The 22,009-nt window shown below is 39.8% G+C and overlaps 1 pseudogene; it reads right to left on the bottom strand.

Annotated features, from left to right (window-relative positions):
- Positions 1-22,009, bottom strand: part of LOC117812101 — a 294,303-nt pseudogene that overhangs the window by 93,748 nt on the left and 178,546 nt on the right.

Genomic DNA, 22,009 nt, shown 5'->3' with positions numbered 1-22,009 from the left:
TTATTGGCCCTTTGAATTTTAATGCCACATCTCCCAGTGCTGTAATAGTGTAATTAATTAAACTAAGACCCTGGAAATATAACACAGCACCTCATTGCACATTGCCTAAAACTAAATGATATCTAACATTTTGTAGCCCATAAAAAACTAGGGTTATATACAATATGTTGCAGCCAAAGAGTTTTCTATTTAAAGACCCATCTTGAAGTGAATGGTACTGTGCGATGAGAATGATCTCTTCAAGTGCAGTATATGCTTCTCCTTGCATTAAAAATGAGGGACATTTCTCAAACCATAAAGAAAAATGAATCAAAGGATGCAGCCCAGACAGAAGCTGCAAAAGATACATAATCTACAGGTAGACAAATAAATCACAGGTATATTCTTGCCTCAGGCTTTGATAAGTATGTTAAAGTTTCAGCATGACATTACAGTTAAAGTTCTCATGTTTTAGCAAAGGTTTTCCTTATGTAACAACTTACAGCAAACCAGTTTCTTCTGCATTTTACTAACTGCTGCAAATTGAAATTATTTTAAAAGGGCATCAAAATCCATCATCGCAAAATTATCAAACCACAATGTCAAGAAAAAATGATTAAAGCTGAATAAATGCTAAAAAGATACAAAGATTTTGAGGCTAAAGCACAGGGTGTGGTCCAACCTGTAGCCTTCTGCCACATGTTGTCCCCTCACTCCCTCTTCCCTGTTTCCTGCTTTATCCACTGTTCCATCATCTAAACAAAGACATCACGGGCCAACAAAAATATCCTCAAGAAAAGAACAGCAGGTAGTAATCTGTTTGGTTTTTTGGAAAGAACAAATAGTTTTGGCAACATATAATTTATGGAACAAAAGGTAGAACTTACTTATTTGTTTGGGATGATAAAAGGACTAAAAGGCTATTAAGTTTACATGCTGTAAAAAAAGATTGGAACTAGGTGTTCTGTCTTGAACACTCAGAGAAATAAAGGAAGCTAGTATACTATTTCTCTTTGTGGGTATATTGCATCTCTGTTTTTCTATCTCTGTAACTGAAATCACATCCCCCTGTTGCTATGAGCAGAAATATTTTGTTGAAAAACAAAGTAAAACTGGGCGTCATCAGCATAGCTATTGTATGGGACCTCATCGTCTTGCAGGATTTTTACTATTGCAATAACATGTTTGATGAAACAAGGGTGTTTACAGTCAACAATATGCTAAATCTCAGAGAAAAGTGTGCATACACCTCCACAGCACTTATGCATAATTTAATCCAATCAGGGACCATTGTATTCTGGTTTATGTCTGACCTGGGTTTGAGAGATTGTGCTAATTTCCTGATGTATTATCAAGCAATGTTTCATCTGGGGAAAATAAGCAACATCCCTTCCTTATGAGACAGCATAGCTCCTCTGCAGCCTCTCTATGTGCATGTGCATGGAGAGCAGGATTGTGTCGAGCAGACTACTTTAATTTTCTCTTTCTTTTACTCAGAGAATTGCAGCCTCAGCTCAGCTTGGTGAGGTGCCAGATGAGACAGCCTTCCAAGTCAGGAGTGAGAATGAGAGACGGCAGGCAGGACTAAGCCCCGGTCTACATAGCTGCTTGCTGCATTTGTGAGGAAGTACTTGGGAGTGAGACTGAAGGTAGCGTTACCTTATGCTAACACCAAGCTTCCTTTGCATGTTCTTTTGTCTTATTTCACAGGTCATAAACCTGCAACCTTTCTGGTGGTCTATTTTCTTTCCCCCTGAAAAGTGTAATGGGATGCTTAATGTTAAAAGGGTGTATCTTGAAATTGGACATATGGCAATAATATGAGATTGGATGTCAACTTCCTCTGAGTATTTTTATTTGCACAAAAAATTGAAGGAATGACACAGGAATGAAAAGACACAGAAACAAACACTCCAAAAAGAAACTCACTGGATGGTGTCTCTCCCAGGAAATCTGAATCATGTTTTATTTATCAAATTGACTGAGTTTAGGAGCTCTTGTTTGGCAAATATTTGCATAAGTAAGCCTGAGGCAATTAAGAGGTCATCTCAACAAATAAGAGGATTGTGAAAAGTTCAGAAAGGTAAGAAAAATCAATATCAAAATATCAAAATCTGAAATTTTAGGATATTCACCAAGATCATTCAAAAGAGGATTTAAATATAGTAATGTCCAACTTTTTGGAAGTATGTTAATTTAATATTTTGCTAAGGCTTCTTTACCACTAACTATTCCCTCAAAGACGTTACTGAAGCCCAGCCTGCGTTGAAATCAGCCTTCAACTCATTAGTATTAGTATTTCTATATATTCTCTACAGGCTTCAGGTCAGGTGAGGTGACAGGCCAATCAAACACAGTAATATCATGATCAGCACACCATTTGGTAGAAGTTTTAGCACTGTGGGCAGGTGCTAAGTCCTGCTGGAGAAGGAAATCTCGTCAGCAGATGGAAGTTTTAAGAGCTCTAAAACCTCTTGGTAGAAAGCTTTGGACTTGATAAACACAGTGGACCAACACCAGCAGATGACATGGCATCCCAAATCAACACAGACTGTGGGAACTCCACACTGGACTTCAAACAACTTGGATTGTGTGCCTCTTCACAATCTCTCCAGACTCTGAGAGTACACTACATTTTCACTTTCTCAAAGCTCCTGTGAGGAACTTTAAGTTTATGATGATTTTGGTGCTGCCATGTGCACAAAGTTGAACCCTTTATCTTTTTTACTGATTTTACTCTTTAAATGTGTAAGTCAAGTCCTCTGACAAAACAAAATCACAGCCTGTTATTTTGACATTATAACAGAATGTCTGTAATGGAAAACGTTTCAGAGATTACAAATGACTACATCAGTGTTGTCGCTAGTTGGTCTTTTGCTGGTTGTAAAGTCGCATTATTAATTTCAGTCTGTTTCATAAGCAGAAAAAAAAACATCCTCACGGGAGTTTTGAATAACTGATGGAAAATGAAATCTTTCGCAATATTCTAATTTGTTGAGATGCACCTGAACACCAATAAAAATCTTGATAAGTTCTGTTATATCACTAGAATAAAATGTGTGGAGCTGCGTCCTGTGTAGGATACATTTACATGCCCAACAAGATAATAATGCAGGAGTTAGTCCATCAATAACCATCTACTGGGTATGTTTTTTAGATTGGGTAACTCATTATCACATTAATCACTCATTTATCCTTAAGCTTAATAGTACCTATTCAATTACATGTTTTTAAAAAGTGAATCAAAGAGCAGTCCTCAAGACAACCTCCCAATAGTTCTTATGATTCACTGTCTGGAAACTTTGTATTCAATTCAGGAACAGGTTCTTCAGGGCGATTTAAAAAACAAAAGCCCTGGGTTTAATCACCTCATCCGTCAATTAGTAAGCATGTACTGTAGGTGCACACTCACAGAGGATGTATCCTGCCATTATTCTAAGATTAATCTGCTGACAAACATCAGGGCGATTAATCTACAACAGTAATTAGACAAATCTGACTGCTCAGTGGTGCAGAACCAAGCCAGGCAACAGGGAAGGAGCTCTGAGTGACAAATCTGCTCAACCCTGGTAATGTTGACTGAACATGCATAGAGAGAGAATAGTGACCACCTATTTCAGGTAATACTCACCAGGACTTTTCCCACAAACAGGTTGGTCTCTTCTTCTCTGACAGTAAAATTAGTTGACATGGTGGGATCAAATTCAGGGTCATTGTCATTGACATCAGTGACAACGATGTTCACGGTAGTGGTGGAAGTCTGAGGGAAAAAGAGACAGAGCTATGTCACGGACTGCTGCTTTGACCAAGCATTGTTTTAAATTAACACAGTAGAAAACACAAGAGCAGGAATAACAACCCATGTGGTGAGACATTTGCTAAAAATTAAGATTATCTATTCATGTAAAGTTCCCAAAAAACAGGATATTCTTAAAGGCCCTGTGAGGAGTTTTGAACTGGCTGAGAAACAGACTGAAAATGATACCGATGCCTCTTTATGACCTTCAATAGCAAACAAGACCATCAGCAACAACACTAACACCTTCTCTGTTGTCATTTTTAATGCCTGAAACCGCCCTGAGGGGGTAGGTGTCAGACCAGATAATGGACATCTCACTTCAGAAACAGCCTTTATTTGACTGTTTTCATGGAAAATAATCACATTGCCTGATAAAGTTGACTGTTAAAAGACAACAGGATGAAGTTTATGTTGAAAACACTACTTTTGCATGTATAGGACAAGAGATAAGAGGTATCACTTTGTCCACAAGGGGGGCGCCAGAATCGATACAAAACAAAAGTTCCTCACAGCAGCTTTAAGCTCAAGGGGTAATTTTTAAAGGAATAAAAATGACACATCAGGTTCTACTTCTCTGAGCTTCTTGATATCAAAAAGTGATGAAAAGAAGTTCCTCTGAGCATATGAAAACTAAGATCAAAGTTTTTTTTAAAAAAAGGAGATAACTGGGGTGCTCTCGAGGAAGGCACTGTGCGTTTTAATGAGTGGAAAAACAAGCTTTTAAAATGCATAAAAATACTCAGCTATTCTTTTTCACTGGTTAACAAACTAAAGCCGTAGAGCAGTGCCAGTTGGCAATTATAATGAGGAAAACAGAGGTTCAATTGCTAAATTGTTACTGCTGTTTTGAAAGAACTGACATTTACAAAAATTTTAAATTTCAGAAAAGACAGCGACTTTTGTAATGAGACAAAGGAAAATTGTGCAGAAGTGTTTAAATCCAATTAATTTCACACAAAATATAACATTTGCTTTGACTCTTAGCAGCAAAGTAGATTGTAATTCAAAAACCACCCTATTACAAAGTATTATTATCTGAAACAGGAGCTCTATCCTAAGTGTTGAAAGAACGTTTTTTCAAATGTCATGTTGTTGGTCAAACTCCTGACAGGATTTGGGTTCTCATGGGGAGGAAAAATACGAGCTGATAGAACTTTCAGATCAGATTTTCAGGTGTGTCTACAGTTTATTGATTTATTTTCACGATGTACAGTGCGGGGAGAATTGCTGTCAGATAGACGAGCAGGCACTGGTTTACGGATGTTTTCTCTGATCCTCGTCAGCTGTCACCATCATGACAGCTTTTCCTTTTGAAGCCCACAGGCAAAAACAAAAACTGAATTCAGTATCCAGTATTACAAAACAAAAAGACAGAAAAAATCCAAACTCTGGGTAAACAATGCTGTCAGAAAAAAAGACACAGTCTTCCTTTTTGTTGAAACTTTCTGTGAATTATTTTTTTCCGCTAAGAACAGTACACTGATCTGATCTGGAGGTGATACGGTTTTGTTAGCAGATCATCTCATGGGGAGGAAATTACACTCTGATGCTGGAGGTTCGGCTCTAGAGACTGCATGTCGGTCAACTTTGGTCCAGAAACATCCGGTTGAAAACTGAACTTGTACATATCTTGTTTTGTGGTCCTATCAGTGTTTCCTACACTGGGCTGGCTTCCCAATTATAATGCAGACCATTTTTACATTTTTCTCTTTTAATCAATATTAGATCAACATCTGCTATCAATGATTTATATGATCTCTTGTCACGGTCTGCCCCTCAGGTCTGATAACCAGCAGCACCTGACACATGCTCAGCTGCAGGTGATCAGAGAGGGAGAGAAAGGTCCTTCAGTGCGTCCCTCCTGTTAATGAAATCAGTGAAGTGCCATGTCTCATGTTAAATATGAACCTTCTCATAATGCTGTTTTGAAGGTAATATGCAGCTGTTTGTCATTCTAAGCTATCTTAGTTATGGGTTGTAGCAAAACGCTGCGTCATTAACAAGCCTTGTTCACATGCTGATCACCTGTTGTGGTAATGTAATATCAAGTGAAACATTTCAAAGCATTAGCTGTGTTATTTGGGCGTCTGTATAAAACATGCTGCTGATAAATGTTGTCAAAGAGTGAGACATATACAGACAAGAAAAACTGTAGGAGGCGGGGCGGGACATGCTGCTGTGTGTAATTAATAGAGGAAAGCTAGTGGTGCAGTGTGTTTGTGTATGGGTGAATGAAGCTACTAGAATAAAGCGAAATTGATATATAAACTAACTTAATTGATAAAAAGATTAAATAAAGCTGAAATGAGGGTGATGCATATCAATATTTGTAAAAGATCCCCATGTCCAGCCAACTCCCCAAGTACAGAATCATTTCTTTCCTTTGCAAAACACTGCATAGTCTAGTTCCGTTATAAAGATACTGCAAATGATAACTGACATTAGCATCCACAGAGGCATAATTTCTCCAAAAGTGAATGATAGGACTATTAAAATATGTCAGATATGCCTGCAAAAACTTAAATGGAAGTAGAATGTGAATGACAACACAATTTATTTTAGCACAAACCTCAGTGTGAACTCTGCCATTCATAATTCAAGATGTATAACCTTCTGCAGTCTATCTGGCTGGAATGTTTTTCAGGTTATTATTAAGAGAAAACTGCACAAGGTTGTATGTTGGATGCTCAATCCTGAAATCTGATCATATCTCCCCTTGCTTTACTTCTTTGCAAAGGTTAATTATTACACTGATGTGGTTACTTACTCTAAAATCAAATTATATCAGCAGTGAAACTTCCTAGTCTGGAGTCTGAGCATTTCATGGAAGTAGAGGACATGTTCCTCAGTTTTACAGCATGTTAATCATGTTTGTGGATGTTTTTTTGTATGATTCTTGGAGGAAACACTGTTCATTTGCAGAGCCAGCGTAAAGAAATGCACTGCCCATAACCTTCAAACAATGACACTGTGCGCACACCTATAGCCCTCCAATAAATCAACAGGGAAAAAATGGCTGAACATGCAAACTCCTCCGATCTCTCAGTGCTCACTGGGATGAGGCTGTGTACAAAAAATGGTGTAAACGCTCTCCTCTGGGGGAAGGCGGGATAGGCAGGTTATAGGAGGAGCTGCCCTGTGAAGGAAAAAATGCCTCCCTAAAGACATGTGTTTGAAGTTTCCCTGGCAGATAAGACATCATGAACATCACAATGGAAGTGACCTAGTTAATGTCACCTTCATCTCTCTGTCTGTTGGGGATTCCTTCATCATTGTTGTTGTCATTATTCCAGATTTTACATAATCATGCCTTTCATGTGCCGATTGACATGGCAGCCCGTGCTAAAACCTTTACACTCCACGGATCTCTTGCTCTGTCCCTCCCTTAAACTGGGATACAAGGAGACACAACTTAAGTGCTGATGGTATCCATTTATTTTTATTTTCAGAGAATACCTGGAGCAAATTAGCATCTTCATCCTTGTGGGGTTGTACTAATCTAAGCCAAAAGCCTACCTCAATGGCCATGAGTGTGATTAATGAGCTGCTATTATTTATTTAGCATAAAATAGATGGAGCTCTCTGATGTCTCGTCTTCTGTCCTCGCCGTCTGAAAGATCCAGAGGTGTCTGCTGGTGCTGCTTTGCCTTTCAAGTGACAACTTTGACCAGAAGCTATATTGCAAGGACTGATCTAATCAGGCTGTTAGGAGCCATGTACTCTCTCTGCAGAGGGCAAGATGAAGAGCTTTATGCAGCATCCCTAGGTGACTTTTTCAAGAACTGAGTCTGCTCTGTGGTTATGATTACAGCTTGAAATGTTAAAAACACCAATTTGGAATCTGTCACTGAGGCCTGCAGGGGTTATCATTCCCCTAAAGTGATCTTCATGTGTAGGGTTAGGCTGCAAATTCAAAAACACATGCACGAGTCCAAAACAAATGCAACAAAAGCTATGCCCTAAAAATACATAAATAAAACGTGCTGCAGAAAGCAAGAAATAACTGCATTATATTTAATCACATAATCAATGCAAAGTCAAAAACACAAACCCATAAGATATTTGCAAAATCAAAATGCTGCAAAACCATTCATTACTTTTGCAGTGCTCTAAGCCTGAAGGGGGCGCTGCATGAAGCACTATATCACTGATTGAATGTGTTGTTTCCTGATATGTTTAGTCTCATAAAAATGTAACAGCCATGACACCACATTTGCCTTTGTTGGCTACCATTAACTTGCACGATTCCTTTCATGTACCAACAGACATCTGACTTGAATTGAACAATACGTAAATGGGAAGTTTGCGTCAAATAGAAGTAGACTCAGCGGGTAAGATGTCTTGTTTTGCTCCCTGTGTCAGATTTCCAGGGCAACCAAAACGTCTCTACTAATAACACATCCAAATCCCCGTTGTCTCCATCCTTTCTTCCCTCTCTTTCTCCTCTCTCTTCCCTCCCCCTGTGGTTATTTTGATCCTATTCCCGTCTCTAGCTGTCCTCGCAGCACGTCCCCTCGCTGAATGAGCTCCTCACATCAACCTCTGCACGCTGCTCTTCTTCATTGGACTAACTTCCTGATTGTAACAGCATTTTTTTTCCCCGCTGTGACATTTAGCTGGCAATTCACTGTGAGGATAAGACACTGAGTGCACACACACACACACACACACACACACACACACACACACACACACACACACACACACACACACACACACACACACACACACACACACACACACACACACACACACACACACACAAACACACACACTTTCCTGGTAAGGGGTGTTGGTGTGGGCAATTAGTCCATCAGTGAAAGGGACAGAGAGCAGTAAGTTGTGGTTACCTCATTCTGTGAGGTGATGCCCCTTTTTCCTCACCTTTCATTTATCTGCACTTGATCTCTCCGACCCTGTAACTGTCAGTCTCCTCTACACTGCTAGCTTTGACACTCCTTTAGATCGCTGAAGTTCAGGAGCACTCATTTAATATATGACATTAAGGCATGTATGCTTCTTTACCCTTTAAACGCTCCATATATGAATTTATTTCTTCTTAATGTCATTTTTTTCCATTCATATCATGTTTTTGCATCCTCTGACTGTTAACCACACCGACTGCTCACTGTTGAATTCCTTGAGAGGTTTTTGCTGTGTTTGAATGCTACTTATGAACACAATTCCATACAGTTGTAGAATACATGGACATTTAGAGATAGAACTGTCTCGATCTGTCTTCTGTTACATGTCTTAAATTTGAGAAACAGAACTGTTGTGTATAAATAATGAATTCTCTGCTGCCAGGAGAATGCCGCAATATAAGAATTTTTTTCATTTTGATTTTTCATTTAATTCCTGGTAACATTCTTGTTTAATCAAAATATCCAGGCAGAATATCTCAAATAAATAGTTACACTAGCACTTAATCAGATTCTCGTTCATCTTAAATGATTTTTTATGAGTAAATATAATAAAAATGCAAATACCTGGTTATGTTTTTTTATGCTTAATATCCCTAAAATATACACAGCTTAAAGCCCCTGGGAGGGATTCCGACTGGTCATGAAATATATTGAATCGAACAGGGATGGCTCTTTATGACATGCAAAAGCAAACAAAACCATCAAGATCAAGATTGAAAGTTTCTCTGCTGTAATTTTTAATGCTTGAATTCCACTGTGAGGCAGCAGGCGTCAGATGAGATGATTTATTACACACTGAGGAAAAAGCCTTTTTTTAATGTATTTTCCCTCTGCAAATACTCACAGTGAGCAACACATTTTATGGTTAGAAGATGAGACTTTTTTGGGGGGGGTAAAAAAAAAAATACTGCCTACTCATCTACAGGACGAAATCAGCAACAATGAAAGAGCTTTGTATCACTTTGTCCACAGGGTGTGCCAAAATCAACACAAACCAAAGGTTCCTCGCTGGGGCTTTAAAGCTAGGGTTGGTAGTCCGAGAAACTAGCATGAATTTGAATGGAGCATTTCCTCAGGACTCCGTCTAACAAGAGAGGGGCTGTAAATAGAGGCATGGGAAGCAGAGGCAGGGGACGGGGAGTGCACGCTAGGGAAATGTACACGCAGGAGGCGGGCAGAACGGCAGGACAGGATTTGATTGGTTTTATATATTGGACCCTAAAGGCGGGTCTTAGGTTTACTCCGTCTGTAGATCGCAGCTTTTTTTCGCTATTTTTTAAGAACACATTATGTATTGATTGCCATCGGACATAAAGATCATTTTAACCAGTATAACAAAAAGTGTATCTAAATCTGACTACCAACCCCAGCTTTAAGCTAAGGGCCATTTTAAGATTAAGCTACTTTTAAGAGTTCTGCATTTGGTTGAGTAATTTTGAAAAAATGTTTATGCCATAGCACCTTCATTATGTTGTCACTGATTTACTTCTTTCTTGACATCTTCTAAAATTAATTGAAGTGCTTCATAACACTGTAATCTGTACAGCCTATACTCTGAGTTTATATATGTCAATAAGTCAAATGCTAAATAAAATTATAAAAACTATTATGAAGAAACTGAAATATTAATCTTATATTATTTTACTTTACTGAGTAAAGACAGACACAAGTAAAAACAAAAAAAAACCAATGAAGTATGAAAAATTTTTAGTGTTTGAGAATTTATTTCCGTAACAAAACCTTTGACCTTTGCAGTAGAAACATGTCTGTTAGCGCATTTGTTTGCTCTTTATTTGGATTTCTCAATTAGTTTTCATATTGCTTGAATCTCTTTGACCTCATCTTAAAAGGTAATTAAGACAATAAACCATTACATCTAATTAAAGTGTAGAATTTTTCTTGTGAAAAAAAATAAATCTGACTTATAATTTTGTCAGACATTGTTAAACAGACACATTAAGCATCCACAGATCCACGGCCTTACTAAATGCTTGGGTAAGTTAATTTTTGTGTGTTTTCAAAAATGTTTCAATCAATTGTGGCACCTGCCGAAAAATCTTGTCAAAGGGTTAAATAATGTCACCTGACCATCACTTGTAGCCTGCCAAAATATAGGAAAAAAAGAAACCAGCTGAGGCTCTGAGTGTTTATGTGTGTGCAGGTGAGAGGGGGCCAATCAACATCACCTCTGTGACAGCTCATCAGCTAATGTTCATTGCCCATCACACGCGGCATCTTAAAAGGAAACCACATTTCACCTCTGCCTGGAACACAGGCAGCTGCAAAAACTGAGCCAACTGAGGTGAAGTCTAATTTAATTAAGACGGTTTATATGATTATCAGCTCTCGGTGGGAGACGGGGCAGCCAGCATTCACTTCCAGTTATAGAGTCTGCTGTTTCTCTGGACTAACTCACATGGACAGCTCTGGGATGTAAACACAAAAAAGACACAACCTGTGATGACATGAGGGAGGTTGTCTTTTAAAGGGAAAGTCCACCTATTTTACACCATCACATGTCATTTCACTATTTATGCTGAGCAAAAAAGAGTTGTATCATCCTCTGAGGCTCTGAAAGAGGTTTGTCAGTCTGAAATAACTGATGATTTCATAATGATGTCATCAGGGCTTTCACAGCTTGGCCTCGGACACCTCATATTCAAAAAAGGAAAGCTTTTCAAACAAGATATGTGTAGTTTGAAAGAGGTTGGCATTGACCTGGAGTGTTTAATTAAATGAGTTTATCAGCTGCATTATGGGAAATAAAGGATTCTGAATTTTTGGAGCTCGACCAATAATAGGGAAAAAAATCCTATATGTTAGCAAGTCTCACATAATACACAAACACGAGTATACTGTCAATTTTAAGCTACCAATTCACTTTGCTCAAAGGTGATTTAATTTAAGCATGCTATCTTAATAATATAGGATAGGATTTTGCAATCATTTTGTGCATTTTTCTACAATAGAATAAAAAGATTTGATACTTTAAAACAAACAGTGCATAAAAAAGATGGACTACGTGACATCTCCAAAAAAGTGAAGCCAAAACATTTTGGTTCATGTGACTGACTGACTTCTGTGTGGGTCATAAAGCCTTCCTCCTTAATATTAACAGATGAGATTTAGGTTCACTTAGAAAAGTAAAATACTCACCTATTTTTTCCTCAAACATGATTTTTGTCATTACAGTTAATTTTTTATCACGATGACGCTATGATTGCCAGCTCTGCAATAGACAGCTCTGATCACTTTACTAGATCAGAACAAACCTGAACTTCTGGGTGGTATGAATACTGGTCTTGGCCCATTGACTTCTTATAGTCTCCCTTCTGTTGAGAATCTGGTTGTGATTTTTGAGTTCTTTCAAATTTAATTAGCACATAAGCTCAGTTGTTCAGATTAACATCTTTCACTTAAGACTTATGGGGAAGGTAAAGGTCGTCAAATGAGTTTGAGAAAGTCATATAAATGTTCATTACTTCTTGTTTGGACTAATTCATTCTTTGTATTCTGATGTTGATCACTCTGTGTTGGATACAGCAGATTCAAAATGCAGCTGCACATCTGCTGACTGGGAAGAGACGGCGAGGTTATATCACGCCAGTACTGGCTTCACTCCACTGGCTTCTTGTCAGTTTCAGTATCCAGTTTAAGATTCTGTTACTTGTTTTGAAAACCTTTCATGTGCCGGCATCATCATACCTGTCTGAGCTGTTGTGCCAACATACTTCAGAGGCCAGAGCACTGAGGTCAACACACCAGATGCTTTTGGTTGTCCCAAGATCCAGGCCAAACATCAGAGGTGACAGAGCTTTTGTAGTGGCTGCTCCTACACTGTGAAACTGTCTACCATTTAATATAAGAACCACTGAGTCCCTCAAGTTTAGTCATCTCTCAAAACTCATTCCTTTGTTTTGGCCTTTCGTGTTGTTCAGTTGAACATGAGTTGTTGTGTTATTATTTATTGAGTTTTATTCTGTTATTTATTGTATTTGTAATGTTTTTAACCCTAATTTGCTTTATATTAATACTTGACTTGAGGAGGTACTGCAACAGAAAACATATGAACACAAACACAAGAGTCACTGAACTTTCCAAAACTATGAGTGTCCACTTCAAATCAACAAAAGAATCTGATCTGCTGGGGACTGTGCTGACCTGAGGGATCTTTGCTGTTTTATTGCTATGTTTAATGCAGGTTTTAGTCAGTGGAAGGGGCTTGACATCAATCCTGTAGCCCCATCAATGAAATCTCTTCAGACCTTGGCAACACAATTTGTGGCTAGTACAATTCGTTAGCACACACCAGAGGGGCTTTTTCGCTTCATTATATTTCAGTGGGAGGAGATGGAGGTGTATCGTGGATACAAAAGTATATACAGTATCTCACAAAAGTGACTACACCCCTCATATTTTTTCTAAAGATGATGCACAAGAAAGCCCACAAACAGTTTGTTAAAGACAGCAGACTAAGGACATGGATTACTGGAACCATGTCTTGTGGTCTGATGAGACCAAGATAAACGTATTTGGTTCAGATGGTGTCAAGCGTGTGTGGGGGCAACCAGGTGAGGAGTACAAAGACAAGTGTGTCTTACCTACAGTCAAGCATGGTGGTGGGAGTGTCATGGTCTGAGGCTGCATGAGTGCTGCTGGCACTGGGGAGCTACAGTTCATTCAGGGAACCATGAATGCCAACATGTACTGTGACATACTGAAGCAGAGCATGATGCCCTCCCTTTGGAAAGTGGGCCGCAGGGCAGTATTCCAACATGATAACGACCCCAAACAAATCCACAAGGCGGCCACTGCCTTGCCAAAGAAGCTGAGGGTAAAGGTGATGGAGTGGCCAAGCATGTCTCCAGACCTAAACCCTATTGAGCATCTGTGGGGCATCCTCAAATGGAAGGTGGAGGAGCGCAAGCTCTCTAACATCCCCTAGCTCTGTGATGTGATCATAGAGGAGTGGAAGAGGGTTACATTGGCAACCTTTGAAGCTCTGGTGAACTCCATGCCCAAGAGGGTTTGGGCCCAATTTGGACATTTAGACATTAATGGCTGTGTTGAGTTATTTTGAGGGGTAAATTTACACTGTTAAACAAGCTGTACACTGACTACTTTACATTATATCAAAGGGTCATTTCTTCAGTGTTGTCCCATGAAAAGATATAAGTAAATATTTGCAGAAATGTGAAGGGTTTACTCACTTTTGTGAGATACTGTACACTCACTGATAAAACAAGCTCCCTGCCAAATACACACCAATAAAACACACTTTTGTTGATTAGAACGTTTGACAGGAAGTCCAAACCTCCAGTACAAACTTGGTTAATTAAAAAAACTCGACATGTGAAATACTTTGCAGGATCATGTAAGTCTATGTTATAATTTACTGTGAGCCTGCGACACGCTACCATCATTGCAAATCCCCATTGACTTAAAGTGGAAAGCCCAACAATTAGTGAGTGAGATTCCCCAGAGTTTGACTAACAAGAAAATGGACTGACAGACCTGAGTGTCAGTTCTTAAGAGCACATCAATAATGTTGGCTAACAAACTCCCTCCCATAATGGTATGCAAAGTGGTCTCTTCTTATCAATGGATTTTAACTTCAAGTGAGTTTAGTAAAGTCAAATGATTTCTGTTTTAGTTACTGTGGGTATAGAGTAAAAAATGTGAAGGCAGCCCTTAATTTGCAGGTCTTGATTTGGTTTGGCACAAAGAAGCGGTGCTCCTGACTCTTAATGCTGCCAAAGATTATATGAAAATGTGACAAAATCACAGGGTATTAAACTACGTGAGTTGAAACGCACCATTAGATTTTCCAGGCTAATGAAGCACTTGGGTTCAGTGTGCCACATTTCTGAGCTAATAAGCTTGCATGAGAGGATCCGATTTGAGCTTAATGTGTATAAAATGTGTTCAAAAATCGTCAACCCGGAGGAATCCGGCGCAAAGCTTCTTAAAGAGGTTAGTGTCTCACCCCTCCAGGGTTGCCGTCGGAGGCGGTGACAATCAGACGGTACTGATCCGTGGTCTCTCTGTCCAGAGGCTCTCCCAGGAGCAGAAGGCCAATCCTGCAGAGAGAGGTAATGAAAGACTTGTATTACTGTCACAGACACACATCTAGAGACTCTAAACAACATTCCCATAGAAAAAAGGAACACAATACAGGGCTTGTTTGCATCATAGGAAGAAAAAGTTTTTACTTAGAGACTTGTTCAATAGCTTTGAGTGTTGCTGATGCAATCGAGTGTGATGGAGAGGGCTGCACTTTGGAGTTTATTTACTTCCAGAAAAGACAGATTTATAAAACATGGCTGATGATAGAAGAGATGAGTTTAGTGAAGAGAACAGGTGGGATTTTAAACACTCCCACTTTGTCTTTTTCTCTCTCAGTAGCCCGCCTCTTGCTCCCAAAGCACTCTGACTACAGACAGAAAGATTCATGTTTTCTTTCCAAGGACTGCAGCAGACACAGCGGCCCTCCTGCGTGCTCACCAGGTATAATTTGGCACTTTGGCATTCCAAACACAAAGTGAGGATGCATTCCCAAACAGTATACACACTGAATTATCTTTGCTGCACATACAGGCACGCAAAACACCTGAGTGCAAATGCAGACACACACACACACACACACACACATACACAAACACAAACACACACACACACAGCATGCACAAAACAATTTCAATGCACACTCAGGAGAGGCTCTGCCAGAACTGCAAATGGAAGGAAAGACAAATGCATCTGAACGCACGGCTAGATTAATGCCCGTCGCAATTCCCTGCTGTCCCCATGCTCCTTCACATTTCTAATTTAAAGCTCCTCTGGCCAAACAGTCCAGGCAGAACCTGAGCACTGCTTCTCTCCTTCCTCTCTGGCCCATAACAGGCAAAAACTGCAAAGCCTCATCTTAAAAATCTGACAGGCAAATTACCAAAACCTTGCTTAACATTTTCTGTTTCTTCAAGCTGTTTTAGATAACACATTGCTTGTATCCAACGTCTGATGATCTGTGGTTCAAGAGGGCAAAGACAGCTGTCTAAACATAACATGAAAAATGCTTCCTTGCATCCTTCACTTGCTGCTGTGCTCATGTTTATTTACTCAAAAGTATAAAAGTATAAAATAACCCCCTCGTTTTGACTTGAGGTGCAGGAAGCTTTGATGTGCATATGACAATGAAGACATACTGCGATAACTGATATAATTGCTGGGATAATGATGATCTTGATGTTGATGATGACAGAGATTAGACTGATTAATGCCACTGAGTCGGCCTGGGGAGTTTTTATTCCTTCCAACAGCTGGAGCGCAGAAGCACACACACACGCGTCAGGGCCTCAGAGGTTCACTGATCTTGTGCGATCACGCCCCGCCTCCTCTCACAAGTCAGCACAAATGAAAAGATGTTGTCAGACAGACAGACAGGATGCTGTTTACAGCGCAGTCTGGAGTGACAATGGTAAAGGTTAGAGGTTACCCATCCCAGTCGCACTGAGTCAATTGATCTTTCATTCTGCTCAGATCATGTCTCTGCATGGTAAATTGGACTTGATGTGCAGATCTTCAGTTTGAGGTGGCATTGATATGCTTTACTTTAGATCAAGATGGGCTGCTTTGGGTGATGGCTTGAGTCACGACTTCAATCTGAGTCACACATTTGGTCTCAGTATTGAAGTTTTCAGGCTTTGAACTGCAATTTTGATTGAAAACATCTTACTGAAGGTAAAACAAACTGGTGATTCCACAGTGGAGTGACCATGGTAGGAAATGTGTGAAAGAAATCAATATTTGAATTTTGCAATTTAAAACTACATATGATGAGACTCATTTAGATCAAACACAGCAGGGTTTAGTTTGTTTTCATGGATAATAGAGTCAGCTTTCTATTCAGTCTTCTTTTTCTTGTCTCAATTTCATTCCAGTTCAACTTTGAAGTTAGACTTTCAGAACTGAAAGACAGAGGTGCGAGGAGTCAAAAAATAACCTCAAGTATCAAAGCTGATCTGGCCTGTGGGTTTGTGTCAACCTTGAGAAGTGATGAGAAAAAAAGGACAGCAGTTTGAAACGCAAGACCCATGGATTTCAGCGAAGACACTGAAGCTGACCCTGAAACATATAACTTAAAAAAATATATATTGATGAGGATAAAGGAACCCATTGGACAATTATCAACAAGTGCTAACAGATTTACAAATTTTTCATTGTTAAACATTTCAATCTGTGCCCTCTACTGGATGGCATATGTAATGGAAGGAACTTATTGTTACATTTTCCTTGCATATTGTTCGGCTCCTTTTTATTTCTATTTAACAGATTTGATTGTACAGTTCATTAAATGAATCTGTAACTCAACACCAGCATGTCTTTTCAGGCAGTCTGTGAGTTTTGGCATCCTCACATAGACTGTGTGTAGTTTCCACAAGCAGGACTGTTCAGTGTCTCTTGTCCACAAACTGACATAATACAAATCCATCATTTTCAATATTAAAAATATTAACAGCAGCTGGGGATCATGTGTTGCTGAACAACAAGGAAATCAAGAAAATAAAGAATAAAAGGTAACCAAATAAGTGAATAAATAAGTATAAACAAAAATGTATACAATTAACATATGTATAAGAAATGAATGCTTTCTGGGCACAGGTTTAGGCCAGTAGTTAAGGTGAGTGCCCCATATACCGAGGCTACAGTCCTAGTCGAACTGGTCGCTGGTTTGACTCCTTTGCTGCATGTTATTCCCCAATCTCTATTCCCGGGGGCGTGTCCAGAGGGATGGTATAGGCCCCTCTCCAAATCTAACTGGCCACCCCAAGTGCCACTCCAAAACCCAAACTATGATTGGCTATTTGCCTTGTCGGAGATGTGATGAGGACTGTGTTTCAACCAGGGCTGCAGCTCGCTCGGCTGGAAGTGAAGCTTCCACCAAAGTGTCTGGACCCCGGTGGCTGGCTGCAGTATAGGTAAAAAAAATCTGTCTCCCCTATTCATTTGAATGTGGCTGCAGTCACACTTTAAAAAATAAATACATGTCGTATAAATGTTTCTCACATTTCTATGCTGTGGTGATGTGTAGTTATTATTTGACTGTTTTGTGTTCAAGGCCTCTTTTTTCGGAAAAGTTTCTTTTTTGTTAGTTATTAGAGTTTAAAAACTGGGTTTTATCTACGGGTTTGCTTTGATTGACAGCTGCTGTAGAGGGAAACTCCATAGGATCTGGTGACGCTATGCTGTAGGGTGGAGCACGTTACTGTGGCAACACAGAAATTACAGTGGCAACCACAGAAATTCTCTACAGCGCAGACTCTGGCTGCCCATTGGAACAGGGTTTTTTGGCTTCAAAACCATCCAACGGGAAAAGGTGGAGCAACGCTGTCCATTGTATATACAGTCTATGGTTTCAACAGGCTACTCAGTAGTAGTATTGCATGCAAACATGCATAGGAGGAAACAGTCCATACATTCTTACAAGAAATTATGAAAAACCATCTGACTGTCACATTATTGGAGTTTGCTTGCAAAAACTGTGACGGAAAAACCTCTTCTCTTTGATTGCTTAAGTGATTTTTCTGTTGTTAGTTTAAGTAAGTATAAGTAGCAGCAGATACGGTTGATAAATGCTTGCTATTTGTCTGTTTAAGTGTCTGCACTAGGGATGACCACAATTAATCGATTATCAATTAATTGATTGTTAAGAAATTACTCAAAACACACATTTTTGTCATCAATTTTCCGTCACGTGGAACAAACATCATGTGGTCGTATATTACACTCATCTATCAGGGAGGTGTTTTAAGTTTAAAGCATGTTTGGATGTGAATCAGCTGTTAAAGGTGCTGTGCACAGCGGAGACGCTCAGCTGGCGGCTGCGGCTGCGGCTGTGCGTCAGGTCTTCACGTGCGCTTTTTAAAAGAGGATCAATACAAAACTGCTGCCAACAACAACCCAGACACAAAGGTTGACAGCTTTAAACAGGATATTTCCCCCCTTTTTGATACGAAGGCAACAGACAGGTGGGAAATTCTGGTACGCTACGTTTACAGACCAGCAACATCAGAGCCGTCTGGGCTTTTCTCCAGCGGGACTGATTATGACCCGGATGCGCTCCCGGCTGACACCTGATCGAATACACATGTTTATTTTTCTCAATAAGAATGAGTAGACAGAAAACTGGACACTGTGAGTCTGAAGTACTTTTCTGTTAGTATTATGAGCCTTCACTTTATAAGATTATGTCCGCGGGGAATATTTCAACTAGCCTGATCGTTGATATTCTGCGTGTCAAACATGTACCCGTATTCAATCCCGTCAGTTTTATGCATTTTGTTGCTGTAGAAAATAAAATTTAGGGGGAAAACAACCTATTTGGCATTGTTTTTTACGTAAGAATAATAATGTTTTTTTTTAATCAATTAATCGATAATTGATCGTTAACATTTCCAAAAATCGATCACGGAAAATACTTAAAATGTACATCCCTAGTGTGCACACATAATTCATACGACCCCTGAATAAGTCAGTGCCACCCCAGTCAAAGCAGTCTGGACACACCCCTGTCCACTACACATATTCCCTGTCTCTCTACAGCAACACTCTCCACTACAGACAAAAAAGCCACAAAAACAACAAAAAATATGAATGTTTGTTTTTAAGTTCTGTTTATCATATTGATTAAAATGAATTAAGCATCCAGAGACAGCTTTGCCAAATTGTTTTACTGTGGGGGGCAGAGGCTCAAAATGATCTCAAATCACTCTGACCTTTCTGCTCTGCAATTTATTCCTACTTATCATCCAAAACACTCACCAACACCTACATACACATACACGTCTTGTTTGTCTACAAACGCTGAAATGGAAAAAATGTTCCAAATCGCTTCAACTATTCTGGTATATCTTCAAAAAGCCTCCAGTAGTTCATATCTTGGTCATGCTGGAACATGTGGAGGCTCACCAGGAGGTCGCGGCAGGACTTTTCTGATAATTATTCACAGCTTCGGGTTATTTTGATGGAAAAAAAAACATATTTTTTCTCCATACCAACAAAGACTAGAATCTTTAGAACAACTTCAAGATATGACACACCTTAATTCAGAACCAATTCTACCAAGCCTTAGGAATAATAACCTTTTACATGTGTATGATGTGCTCAACTGTAATCCTGCCTCTGTCAGTTAGTATATGATTACTGGATGCTCTCTGTAAAGCACCTGCTTGTTGACAGAGCCTCTGATTCCAGGCTGGGTCCTTCTCACCACCATAATGTTGAGTGAATCTGAAGCTCCCTCAGGGAAACCTGGTCCGTTTATGTGGAGTTATAGACTGGAGAGCTCATTATTCATAATAGGTGGATGGAAGCAGCTCCGTATGTAGCCTCAGTCTGAACATGCAGTCATGCAAAGTCTCTCCACTGAATCACACAGCACTGCAGCTCTGAAGGGTTGAAATATGAGAGCGTGAAGTGGAGGCTCTGTATATTGCACACTCATCAGGCGAACCAGCTAATCATTCTTTGATTCATTTGCTATATCAGCAACTGCTTGAAGTTATTATATTGCTAGGTTGCTGAGAGCTTGTGATGTGATTGTAGTATTTCTGCCACACAGAGAATGAACAGACGGAGAATACAGTTATCTGTTTCATCAGGATTTCTGCCGTATCAGAGACCACAGGGGTGTTTGCTCCTTGTAGTTACTGCTCGAATTTTGATTGTGTCACCGTTTAGTTTGGCTTACTCCTACCTCTATGAAACTGTAAAGCAAACACCCAAGCATAAAACAAACAATTTTTACACAGATTAGGAGTAAACAAAAGGCACTGATACAGTGCTGCAACACAGCTTTTCCTTGCATAGCCGAGAGACTGAGAATGCAGACAGAAGAAGCTCTAATCAATTACTGTGAAACGTGTCTGGCAGGGTCCGGGATTTTCAGTCTCCCCACGTCTCCTCTCTCCATATTTGCTTGGTTATTTAAGGGATGGTTGAAAGCACTGACCAATTTAATATTTCATGCCTTTCCCTGGTTTCTCATCGTGGTTGAGTGAGGTGAGTTTTGTAACTGCTGTTGTTGATTATGATGGTATGGAAAGGTATTTGGGGATCATGCTTCCTGTTTTGTGAGCAGGCAGAGATGGAACAAAGGAGATAAAACTGGAGGGAGAGAGTTGGGGGAAAAGACAAGTAGAAACAAACTCCAACCAACAAAATACATTTTATTCTGTGGGATGAGTAGTGACTGACTAGTTCTTTTCATTCATCTCCCATGGTAGTTGTCTTCCCACTTCCCATCTTAACAGTGTTAGGATGATATGTGAAAGTAATTTGTCTTCTTTGCCTTTTCATATCAATGAGCTTTACAGTGAAGCTTAGCAGAGGCTCAATAAGGATCACTGAATACCTTGACGCTTAATATTATCCACATCATATCCTTTGCTGTATACAGTATCTCACAAAAAAGAGTACACCCCTCACATTTCTTCTAAAGATGATGCACAAGCCTGCAAAAGCCTGCAAACAATTTGCTAAAGACAAGCAGACCAATGACATTGATTACTGGAGCCATATCTTGTGGTCTGATGAGACCAAGATAAACGTATTTGGTTCAGATGGTGTCAAGCGTGTGTGGGGGCAACCAGGTGATGATTACAAGGACAAGTGTGTCTTGCCTACAGTCAAGCATGGTGGTGGGAGTGTCATGGTCTGGGTCTGCATGAGTGCTGCCGGCACTGGGGAGCGACAGTTCATTGAGGGAACCATGAGTGCCAACATGTACTGTGACATACTGAAGCAGAGCATGACCCCCCCCACCCCTTCGGGAACTGGGCTGCAGGGCAGTATTCCAACATGATAACAACCCCAAACATCCACAAGACGGCCACTGCCTTGCCAAAGAAGCTGAGGGTGAAGGTGATGGAGTGGCCAAGCATGTCTCCAGACCTAAACCCTATTAAGCATCTGTGGGTCATCCTCAAATGGAAGGTGGAGGAGCGCAAGGTCTCTAACATCCACCAGCACCATGATGTCGTCATGGAGGAGTGGAAGAGGACTCCAGTGGCAACCTTTGAAGCTCTGGTGAACTCCATGCCCAAGAGAGTTAAGGCAGTGCTGGACAATAATGGTGGACACACAAAATATTGACACTTTGGGCCCAATTTGGACATTTTCACTTAGGGATGTACTCACTTTTGTTGTCAGTGGTTTAGACATTAATGGCTGTGTGTTGAATTATTTTGAGGGGACAGTACATTTACACTGTTGTGTAACATGTGTTGGAGAGATCCTCCATTCTTCAGAA

This window comes from Notolabrus celidotus, chromosome 4 (assembly GCF_009762535.1).
Source record: "Notolabrus celidotus isolate fNotCel1 chromosome 4, fNotCel1.pri, whole genome shotgun sequence".
Lineage (NCBI taxonomy): Eukaryota > Metazoa > Chordata > Actinopteri > Labriformes > Labridae > Notolabrus > Notolabrus celidotus.
Note: the sequence above shows the minus strand (reverse complement) of the source record. Positions and strands in the feature narration are given on the sequence as shown.